This window comes from Amborella trichopoda, chromosome 4 (assembly GCF_054954075.1).
Source record: "Amborella trichopoda isolate Santa Cruz 75 chromosome 4, AtrichopodaSantaCruz75HAP2 v2.0, whole genome shotgun sequence".
NCBI lineage: Eukaryota > Viridiplantae > Streptophyta > Magnoliopsida > Amborellales > Amborellaceae > Amborella > Amborella trichopoda.
The window spans coordinates 7,678,976-7,690,884 of NC_142339.1; positions in this window are offsets into that span (position 1 = coordinate 7,678,976).

Below are 11,909 nucleotides of genomic sequence, written 5' to 3' on the forward strand. Positions count from 1 at the left end.
ATAATAGCAAGATAAATTTTCAATCCTAACTATTTGTATTTTCAGTGCTAATTATTTGTACTTTCAATCCGTACCCAGATCTGAATAAGATCCGAAATTCGGGTTTCGGATTCGGATCAGGTAAATTTTTAGTCCTAACAATTTGTATATTCTCTATATAAATCACCTATAAAAGAAGATCTGCAATAACAAATTTTGTTTGCCTAAGATAATGAAAAAATTGATTCCTATTTATACGTGAGATTAATGTAAATATTTATTTATTAATAACTACGTAACCTAGCGAGACCACTAAACTAAGAATTTTCCTTCGGAGCCTATTTGTCAAAACGATAGAGCTTTGGTCTTGGGTTTATAGTATTATAGTGGACCCTTATTTGATAAAGTATATGTGCAGATTTTATTGCGTAAATCTATTTAAATACTAAATATTTTAAAAAATTGATAAGTCTTTCTCTTGGTCATACCTTGAATGTACTTTTCTCAAAACCTAATAGTTTAAAAAAATAGAGTAGTTTCTAGGGTGCACATATGTACTCACTTCTTCTTTTCTTTTCTTTTGCCTTATTATTATTATTATTATTTATTTATTTATTTATTTTTAAGTCACGTTATTGAGAGGTTTGTTGTGTTTCGATTTACAAAACTATATAGGTGGTCCTGAGGCTTAAAATATTGTGGTGAAGTATATAAATTTTATGTTGTAGGGGAAGCATAGAAAACTTGCCCATACTATAATACAACCGTTGCATTGGATCATTATTTGAAAGGGAGAAAAAAGGCTTGGTAGCGATAAATATTTCTCTCGAGTACTTTTCACAAAACTTGATAGTTTAAAAAAAGGAAAAAGTTTATATAAGGATGGGAAAATTACATACATATCTGTTATACTTTGCGTTATTACGAATGTATCAAATAGTTTCTATTATTACATGTATGTTCGTTTTTTACCTTTCATAATACAATTTTTTTAAAAAGATGGCTTTACCATTTTTCGGATGTTGAATAACCGAATTTAAGGGTTTTTCGGATGTTCAACATCCGAAAATAAGCCGAAAGTTTAATGTTCACATTCATATTTTTAAGTGTTGAACAACCAAATTGAAGGATTTTTCGGATGTTGAAAATCCGAAAATGGTTTCGGATGTTGGGCATCCGAAAATGTCATATTTTCAGATGGTCAACGTCCGAAAATATAACTTTGAATTTACAAAAAGTCTTTGAAATTTAGCAGTCATTTTTAGATGATGAACATCCGAAAATATGACATTTTCGGATGTCCAACATCCGAAACCATTTTTTGATGTTCAACGTCCGAAAATGTGATATTTTTGGACGTCCAACATCCGAAACCATTTTCACAAGGAATACAATGTATCGATCCTTCAATTTAGATGTTCAACACCCGAAAATGGGAATGTGAACGTTAAACTTTCGACCTATTTTCAGATATTAAACATTTGAAAAACCCTCCAACTCGGTTGTTCAACATCCGAAAAAGGGTAAAGTCGTCTTTTTAAAAAATTTGTATTATAAAAGGTAAAAAAACAGATATACATGTAATAATGGAAACTATTTGGTAAATATATAATAACGTAAAATATAACGGATATTTATGTAATTTTCTCTATAAGGTTGCAATGTTATAATGTAGAACTACAGATGTACCTAAAAAATCCATCGAAAAAGGTAGTTTTAATGTTGAAAAACCCTTTGATTGATCCTCTGGACATCGAGATGTATGACCATGAAAAATAAAAAGATTTTAAGTCTAAAAAATAATGCATTTTACAGCATATTATCTGCACCGTCCATTTTCAAGATCTTCATATGTTTATAGATCTACTTGATTTTAACCATTTTTGAAATTTAAAATTTTATAATTAGATATAAAAATAGATTTTGAGATAATCCTAAGAACATTTTACATCAAAATTATATGGCATGATAAAATTTGAAGGTGCACCTTACCTCTACAGCTACGGATGCATCTGTATGCCAACTGTACCCTTAAAAAAATAATATATATATATATATATATATATAGGGTGCAATTTGTATAAAGCCTAGGCTCCAAACAATTAAATTAGAGCCTACCTTCAAAAAGTGTGGACAAATGTGGTTTCAACACTTGTAATCTTTGTGATACCCTTAAAATATATTTTCATATCTATTTATAAAGTTTAAAGCATAAAAAATAATGTAGATTGACATATTGAAAATCTTGAAAATTAACGGTCTAAAATGTACTACAAAATACACTATTTTCAAAACTTGAAATCCATTTTTTTCTCATGTCCATGTATTTTGAAGTCGAGATGATCAATTTGAGGATATATGGACATCAAAACAATCTCTTCTAGTAAAATTTTTGAGGTAGACTCTAATTTTACGGTCAAATGCTTTAGGCATCTCCTCTTTCCCTCTATGCTAACTCTATCTCTTCTAGTAAAATTTTTGAGGGAGGCTCTAATTTTATGGTCAAGTGCTTTAGGCATTTCCTCTCTCCCATCTCCTCTCTCTGTCTATGCCAAAACACTCTTGGACCTCATTTTCTCTCTACCAAAAAAACCCATTTGCCCAAACTATTTATCTCTACCAAAAAAAACCCATTAAATTCGCTCTTTACTGAAAAACCCGTTCTCTCTACCTAAACTCTTGCTTCTAAAACCCACTTTCTCATTCTCTCTACCCACCCTCTCTTTTTCTCTCTCTATACCCGCCTTTCTATCTCTCTATTTCTCTCTACCAGCCCCCTCTCTTTCTCTGTCTACCTGAAATCTCACAAAAACCCATTTCTCTCTCTCTACTGAAACCAATAGCGAGTGGGCTCATTTTTGGAAGAATGGGAGTGTGGGGAAAGGCAGCATAAAGCTTGGTTAGGGTCATGGCTGCCTCGTGGCTCTCTAAGATGTGTGCTATGCCTAGTTCGATTGTGCACTTGGCCACAGCAGTGTCAACGAACCTCACATTCGGGCCTGACCTTCCATGGCAGCTGCATGTTTTTTTGGTACTATTGGGGACTTAAGCCTTGGACGGCATGCTCTCGGGCAAACGTCCTGACCTCTATTCACAGAGCCTAAAGCCATCTTTTTTTTTTTTTTTTATATGGATAATTAAACCCAGTATTGGGTTCAGTAGAGAGAGAGATTGGATTTTGTGAGAGTTTTGGTGGAGGTAGAAAGAAAAAGTGGGTTTTCGTAGGGAGAAAAAAAGGTTTTTGTAGAGAGAGTTTGAAAAAAGAGTAATGATCTTTTAAGACCTTTCCATATTTATATGAGTAAAACCTCAAATGATCATCATTAAATTTGACACAAAAAAGTCAAGTCTCACATCTTTGAGATAATTTTTCGATCAACATCAAATTTAACACAGTGTCACACCCATGTGATAATTTTTCTACAGATCTGTATCAAATTTAATGATGATCTTTTAAGGTCTTACTCACACAGATATGGTAGGGTCTCGTAGTTTCATTTTTTTGAAAAAATAAGTTATTTTGGTAAAAAGAGAATTTAGGTAGAGAGTTTGGTATAGAGGAGATGCCAAAAACAAGTGACTTTAAAAATTGAGAAAGAAAGAGAGTAATGACATTTTAGCCTTAAACTTGTCGACCTCTTGAGTAAATATAAAAAAAAGTAATTTCGGGGTTTGTGGTGTAATATTAAAGGATTTTGTTAGGCTATAAGTGGATACCCTAAAGTTGTTAATATTTTTGGATATTTAAATACCTTGAAGTGTAATACAGAATTTAAAAAAAAAACATTTTCTATAATTTAGAAGGGTAGAATATAAAAAAATAATGGCATTCTGTTTTTGTGGAAGCATACGCTCATGGATCCCAAGCTTGTTCATGTTTTGTGGAAGTATAAACTCATGGGACGTGACTTTAGCTGATGTCATTGTCGTATGGACACTTAATTGTCACAAAACCAAGCGGAAGCGGTGGCGAGTGCTCGTGCACATGAATTTTCCTAAAATGCCTCTGGCCTTGACTTTTACTTGATTCTAGTTTAGATCATATCCGTATTTATTGTTGGATTCAAGATTTGGATTTTGACAGGTCGGATCTAAATCCAATGAATAATAATTCCGGTGGGGTTTGGTTTTAGGTGCATTTGATCTGAATCCGACCCAAATACTATTATATTATATATTGTTTTATATATACATATATGTTAAGTATTTTTGTTATATATTATTTTATAGATGTAAAATATTATTCAATTTTTTTTTAGATCTGATCAGGTCTGGATTTGGATTTGGATCCCATGTATAAGTTTTGAATTCGGTATTCTAGATTTGAACAGATTTTAATTCAGATCCAGACCCCTTGGATATTTTTCGGATCCAAACCTGATTCGACCGATTCACAACCACTGTTAGAAAAACTAGCCGGTTAGATCGAAACCGCTAGGGTTTCGAGTCCGATTAGGGCCGGTTTTGGGTTTGTAGTAGCCTAGGGTACACCCTCCTAAAAATGTCCTACCCAAAACCAGGTCAGTTAGGATCCGAATCGGCATTTTTTTCGTCAAACTGGCGAGTTTTCTGTCAACCGAACCGAATCCAAAATTTCACCTTTCTTTTTATTCGTTTTGTGCTATTTTTTTCATGATTTATTGCTATAAATCACTATCTAGAATCTATGAAACAATAACTTTGGATTGAAATATATATATAAAAAAAAAAAAGAATTTCTTGGATCGGAATGGCATATTTTTTAGGTGTTTGAAAATTTCTGCTAACCTTTCAATAATCTCTTAAATACCTAATGGTTCTTGAAGAACTTTGGGGGGCTGATAGAATAGAATTATTTATCAGGTTCATGTTTCAATTTGTTAAAAAACCCAAACATTATGTGTTGATTTTGGCCGGAAATGCTGCTACTCAAATAACCTGTTTTTTATCCTTTATCAATTTATTAGTCATTTTTTTATCAAATTAAGTTGTGGATTTGATCATCAATGTTTAATCTCTCAAATAAAATAGGAATTTCTATTTATGATTGATTAAATTTTTTATATGAATTTTTTTGTTGCACAATGTCATGAAAATTTTGTAGATATGAAATTTCTGCCATTTTTAATTAAATTAAAAATACCAAATATTTTTTGATGAGATTTGATGCATTTGAAAGATGATCAAAGCCTTTACAAATGCATGTATGTTGATTTGTTCGATTATTTAAATATTGAGGGTCGTTCCTTGCTCAAAATGTTGCTTGATTTTAGAGACTTTTGAGAAATCGATTTCTCGCTCTTTGTCTCTCTCTCTCTCTCTCTCTCTATAAATATATATATATATATATATATATAATTTAATAAAATTATATTTTTTTGACGAAGAGATGAAGAGAGTATGCGTGTAAAATTTGGAGTCATACAAATACCACAAACATGGTTTCCTAAAAGTGTTGTTGCATTAGACTATAATACAACCGTTGCATTAGATCATTGCTCTAAAACATTTCTGATAGAGGCACTTTTCAAGTTCGCCCCTCTAAATAGGGAAAAGTTTATATAGAAACAAGGCTCTAAACAATCAAATGTGAGCCTACCTAAAAAATTTCATTAGAATAAGTTGTTTTGATGCTCAAATATCTTCAAATTGATCATATCCACATCAAGATATATGGACATGAGAAAAAAATAGATTGCAGTTCTGAAAATAGTATATTTTATAACAAATGTTTAGACCGTCAATTTTTAAGATTTTAAAGTTTTCATAGATATGTCAATCTACACTACTTTTGAAGCTTTAAACTTTATAAATAAATATAAACATATATTTTAAGGCTATCACAAAGATTTTCAATATTAAAACCACATTTCTCAACTATATGATGGTAGGCTCTAATTTGATTGTTTAGAGCCTAGGCTCTATACAAACCACACCCCTCCAAATATGGGTTCCATTTGATAGATTAACCTAGACTTCTTGGCTGTATTTTGATATTAATGACGCAAACTATATAGCCAAATGTGATGGATGATTTGAAATTAAGACCGTTTATAAAACACACTCTCTCTCTTTAAGATAACCTTTATAAAATTACCGCTCTCTCTTGATGTACTCTTCCAAATATTCACATTGCTTGAAAGATTTCAGACTAATTGAGCCAACCTACAGTGATAAAGGATCTATAGTAGGAGACATTTAGAGGAAGAGCATAGACCTACTAGTTAGAGAAACTGTACAAACTGCGAAGCATGGTTTTGGGGCAAAATTAGAGATCTAAATGTAGGGTTTTGGGTATCTTTAAGAATTTTGGGAAGAAGTTTAGAGTCATCGGGGTCCAAGTATGTTGATTATTTGCTTCAACCATATTTTTTTGCTATAAAATATATTCTTGCCCAAAGCTCTGAAAAAGCAAAGGATAGTTTCGTTTCCATAACATTCCAAAAACTTTGACATAAAAATGATAAAAATAAAAATAAATAAAAAATAAAAATAAAAATTTCGAAAAGAGAAAAGAACCAAACACATACAAGACAGCGGTATAGTGTTTCATTGAACATAAGGCAACCAAAAATTGTGCATGCATTTGAAAAAACAAAATATCACATTTCCATTATTGCAAATATAACTCTATCATGCACTTAAAAAAACACAATGCAAAAAATCGAGCAAAATATCAAGCGATATTATCATGCACTTATCAAAAAGAAGAATCCAATTCATCAAAAAAATAATTTTATCAAAAGGAATAATTTCATTAAGCAAAATAGAAAAATACTTTCCATATTCATAAAAAAACATAATTTTATTAGAAAAATAATTTTATTAAGCAAAATAAAATATAGACTTCCTATATTCGTCAAAAAAATATAATTTTATTAAATTATATATATATATATATATATTTATAGAGAGAGAGAGAGACAAAGAGCGAGAAATCGATTTCTCAAAAATCTCTAAACTCGAGCAACATTTTGAGCAAGGAACGACCCTCAATATTTAAATAATCGAACAAATCAACATACATGCATTTGTAAAGGCTTTGATCATCTTTCAAATGCATCAAATCTCATCAAAAAATATTTGGTATTTTTAATTTAATTAAAAATGGCAGAAATTTCATATCTACAAAATTTTCATGACATTGTGCAACAAAAAAATTCATATAAAAAATTTAATCAATCATAAATAGAAACTCCTATTTTATTTGAGAGATTAAACATTGATGATCAAATCCACAACTTAATTTGATAAAAAAATGACTAATAAATTGATAAAGGATAAAAAACAGGTTATTTGAATAGCAGCATTTCCGGCCAAAATCAACACATAAAGTTTGGGTTTTTTAACAAATTGAAACATGAACCTGATAAATAATTCTATTCTATCAAGCCCCCCAAAGTTCTTCAAGAACCATTAGGTATTTAAGAGATTATTGAAAGGTTAGCAGAAATTTTCAAACACCTAAAAAATATGCCATTCCGATCCAATTTTTTTTTTTTTTTATATATTTCAATCCAAATTTATTGTTTTATAGATTCTAGATAGTGATTTATAGCAATAAATCATAAAAAAAAATAGCACAAAACGAATAAAAAGAAAGGTGAAATTTTGGATTCGGTCCGGTTGACAGAAAACTCGCCGTTTTGACGAAAAAAATGCCGATTCGGATTCTAACTGACCTGGTTTTGGGCTGGACATTTTTAGGAGGGTGTACCCTAGGCTACTACAAACCCAAAACCGGCCCTAATCGGACTCGAAACCCTAGCGGTTTCGATCTAACCGGCTAGTTTTTCTAACAATGGTTGTGAATCGGTCAAATCAGGTTTGGATCCGAAAAATATCCAAGGGGTCTGGATCTGAATTAAAATCTGTTCAAATCTAGAATACCGAATTCAAAACTTATACATGGGATCCAAATCCAAATCCAGACTTGATCAGATCTAAAAAAAAATTGAATAATATTTTACATCTATAAAATAATATATAACAAAAATACTTAACATATATGTATATATAAAACAATATATAATATAATAGTATTTGGGTCGGATTCAGATCAAATGCACCTAAAACCAAACCCCACCGGAATTATTATTCATTGGATTTAGATCCGACCTGTCAAAATCCAAATCTTGAATCCAACAATAAATACGGATATGATCTAAACTAGAATCAAGTAAAAGTCAAGGCCAGAGGCATTTTAGGAAAATTCATGTGCGCGAGCACTCGCCACCGCTTCCTCTTGGTTTTGTGACAATGAAGTGTCCATACGCCAATGACATCAGCTAAAGTCACGTCCCATGAGTTTATACTTCCACAAAACATGAACAAGCTTGGGATCCATGAGCGTATGCTTCCACAAAAACAGAATGCCATTATTTTTTTATATTCTACCCTTCTAAATTATAGAAAATGTTTTTTTTTTTAAATTCTGTATTACACTTCAAGGTATTTAAATATCCAAAAATATTAACAACTTTTAGGGTATCCACTTATAGCCTAACAAAATCCTTTAATATTACACCACAAACCCCGAAATTACTTTTTTTTATATTTACTCAAGAGGTCGACAAGTTTAAGGCTAAAATGTCATTACCCTCTTTCTTTCTCAATTTTTAAAGTCACTTGTTTTTGGCATCTCCTCTATACCAAACTCTCTACCTAAATTCTCTTTCTACCAAAATAACTTATTTTTTCAAGAAAATGAAACTACGAGACCCTACCATATCTGTGTGAGTAAGACCTTAAAAGATCATCATTAAATTGATACAGATCTGTAGAAAAATTATCACATGGGTGTGACACTGTGTTAAATTTGATGTTGATCGAAAAATTATCTCAAAGATGTGAGACTTGACTTTTTTGTGTCAAATTTAATGATGATCATTTGAGGTTTTACTCGTATAAATATGGAAAGGTCTTAAAAGATCATTACTCTTTTTTCAAACTCTCTCTACAAAAACCTTTTTTTCTCCCTACGAAAACCCACTTTTTCTTTCTACCTCCACCAAAACTCTCACAAAATCCAATCTGTCTCTCTATTGAACCCAATACTGGGTTTGATTATCCGTATAAAAAAAAAAGAAAAGATGGCTTTAGGCTCTGTGAACAGAGGTCAGGACGTTTACCCGAGCGCATGCCGTCCAAGGCTTAAGTCCCCAATAGTACCAAAAAAACATGCAGCTACCATGGAAGGTCAGGCCCGAATGTGAGTTTCGTTGACACTGCTGTGGCCAAGTGCGCAATCGAGCTAGGCCTAACACACATCTTAGAGAGCCACGAGGCAGCCATGACCCTAACCAAGCTTTATGCTGCCTTTCCCCACACCCCCATTCTTCCAAAAATGAGCCCACTCGCTATTGGTTTCAATAGAGAGAGAGAAATGGGTTTTTGTGAGATTTCAGGTAGACAGAGAAAGAGAGGGGGCTGGTAGAGAGAAATAGAGAGATAGAAAGGCGGGTATAGAGAGAGAAAAAGAGATGGTGGGTAGAGAGAATGAGAAAGTGGGTTTTAGAAGCAAGAGTTTGGGTAGAGAGAATGGGTTTTTCAGTAAAGAGCGAGTTTAATGGTTTTTTTTTGGTAGAGATAAATAGTTTGGGCAAATGGGTTTTTTTGGTAGAGAGAAAATGAGGTCCAAGAGTGTTTTGGCATAGACGGAGAGAGGAGATGGGAGAGAGGAAATGCCTAAAGCACTTGACCATAAAATTAGAGCCTCCCTCAAAAATTTCACTAGAAGAGATAGAGTTGGCATAGAGGGAAAGAGGAGATGCCTAAAGCATTTGACCGTAAAATTAGAGTCTGCCTCAAAAATTTTACTAAAAGAGATTGTTTTGATGTCCATATATCCTCAAATTGATCATCTCGACTTCAAAATACATGGACATGATAAAAAAATGGATTTCAAGTTTTGAAAATAGTGTATTTTGTAGTACATTTTTAGACCGTTAATTTTCAAGATTTTCAATATGTCGATCTACATTATTTTTTATGCTTTAAACTTTATAAATAGATATAAAAATATATTTTAAGGGTGTCACAAAGATTACAAGTGTTGAAACCACATTTGTCCACACTTTTTGAAGGTAGGCTCTAATTTAATTGTTTGGAGCCTAGGCTTTATACAAATTGCACCCTATATATATATATATATATATATATATATATATATATATATATATATATATATATATATAGGGTGCAATTTGTTTGGGTCATTAATATCAAAATACAGCCAAGAAGTCTAGGTTAATCTATCAAATGGAACCCATATTTGGAGGGGTGTGGTTTGTATAGAGCCTAGGCTCTAAACAATCAAATTAGAGCCTACCATCATATAGTATCGAGAAATGTGGTTTTAATATTGAAAATCTTTGTGATAGCCTTAAAATATATGTTTATATTTGTTTATAAAGTTTAAAGCTTCAAAAGTAGTGTAGATTGACATATCTATGAAAACTTTAAAATCTTAAAAATTGACGGTCTAAAAATTTGTTATAAAATATACTATTTTCAGAACTGCAATCTATTTGTTTCTCATGTCCATATATCTTGATGTGGATATGATCAATTTGAAGATATTTGAGCATCAAAACAACTTATTCTAATGAAATTTTTTAGGTAGGCTCACATTTGATTGTTTAGAGCCTTGTTTCTATATAAACTTTTCCCTATTTAGAGGGGCGAACTTGAAAAGTGCCTCTATCAGAATTGTTTTAGAGCAATGATCTAATGCAACGGTTGTATCATAGTATAATGCAACAACACTTCTAGGAAACCATGTTTGTGGTATTTGTATGATCCCAAATTTTACACGCACACTCTCTTCATCTCAATAAAATTATATATTTTTTTTGTAATCAAATACCACAAAAATTTGCGGTTGAGACGAATATAGGGCTTTCATTGTATGAATTTCAAGATCTTAGCCTTTGTAAATTCAAAATCATTTTTTTCTTGTTTAACATTGTTCATCTAATGATAATAAAACCATCCAAAAAAATTGGAAATGAAAAAATCCTTCTAAGGCCTAGATCTAAGCATCTCACCAAAATTAACATCCTATGTTAATTGAGCAAAAAAAATACTTTCTACGTTGTGTTTTCAAAATTTCATTTTTTGTGATTGTTCATTAGAATGAAAATAGTGTATATTTCAAAATTTGGATCAAACAAATTGCCATAAGATGGTTTTTTAAGGTTGTTGCATCATATTACTATACAACGGTTGCATGAAATCATTGGTCATTGTTTTAATTTTTACTTATTTTTTTGGGGATCTTTGACCCATTTAAAAAAATAATAATCTATGAGACCCATTAGTCCAATTAACCGCCCGGTTAGTTCGGTTTCGGTTCTAACTGTCGTTCCGTTTTGATTTTACTAACACCCTACGTCCTGGAACTCAAAAATAGATCTTGGATCCAAATTTATGGAGATCCATGATATACACTATGATGATGATCAACATAATAATAAAAAAAAATAACATATATTTTTTTAAAATAATTTTTAAAAATCTTTTTCCTATCCAACAGATAGGAATCTTTAGTTGTGGGCGTTGATCCTACCGTTTTTGACTCAACAACGGGCTAGTGAATCCGCTTAGTCATAAAACACTTTTTCTTTAGTTTAAATTTTAAATACTAAAAGTGCCCTCGACCTGTGAAGTGAGGTCTCGATACAAGTTCTAGAAACTCATGGGTGTTTCTGTACTTTGTGCTAAATCATTTGGTTACCCCTAATAGTAACATAAAATCACTAAAGTGCCCAACGCACTGGTTTCAGATATCCGAATCTCCAGTTCCCGGTTCGGAGATTTCTATTTCCCTGTTTGGGGTTACAATCACCTTCCGTTCTCTTGATTACAAAAGAGCATTGAGGCTGCTCATCTCAACCGCCATTGACGAGTTTGAACGGAGATGGACGGTCAATGTCCCTACACTACAAACA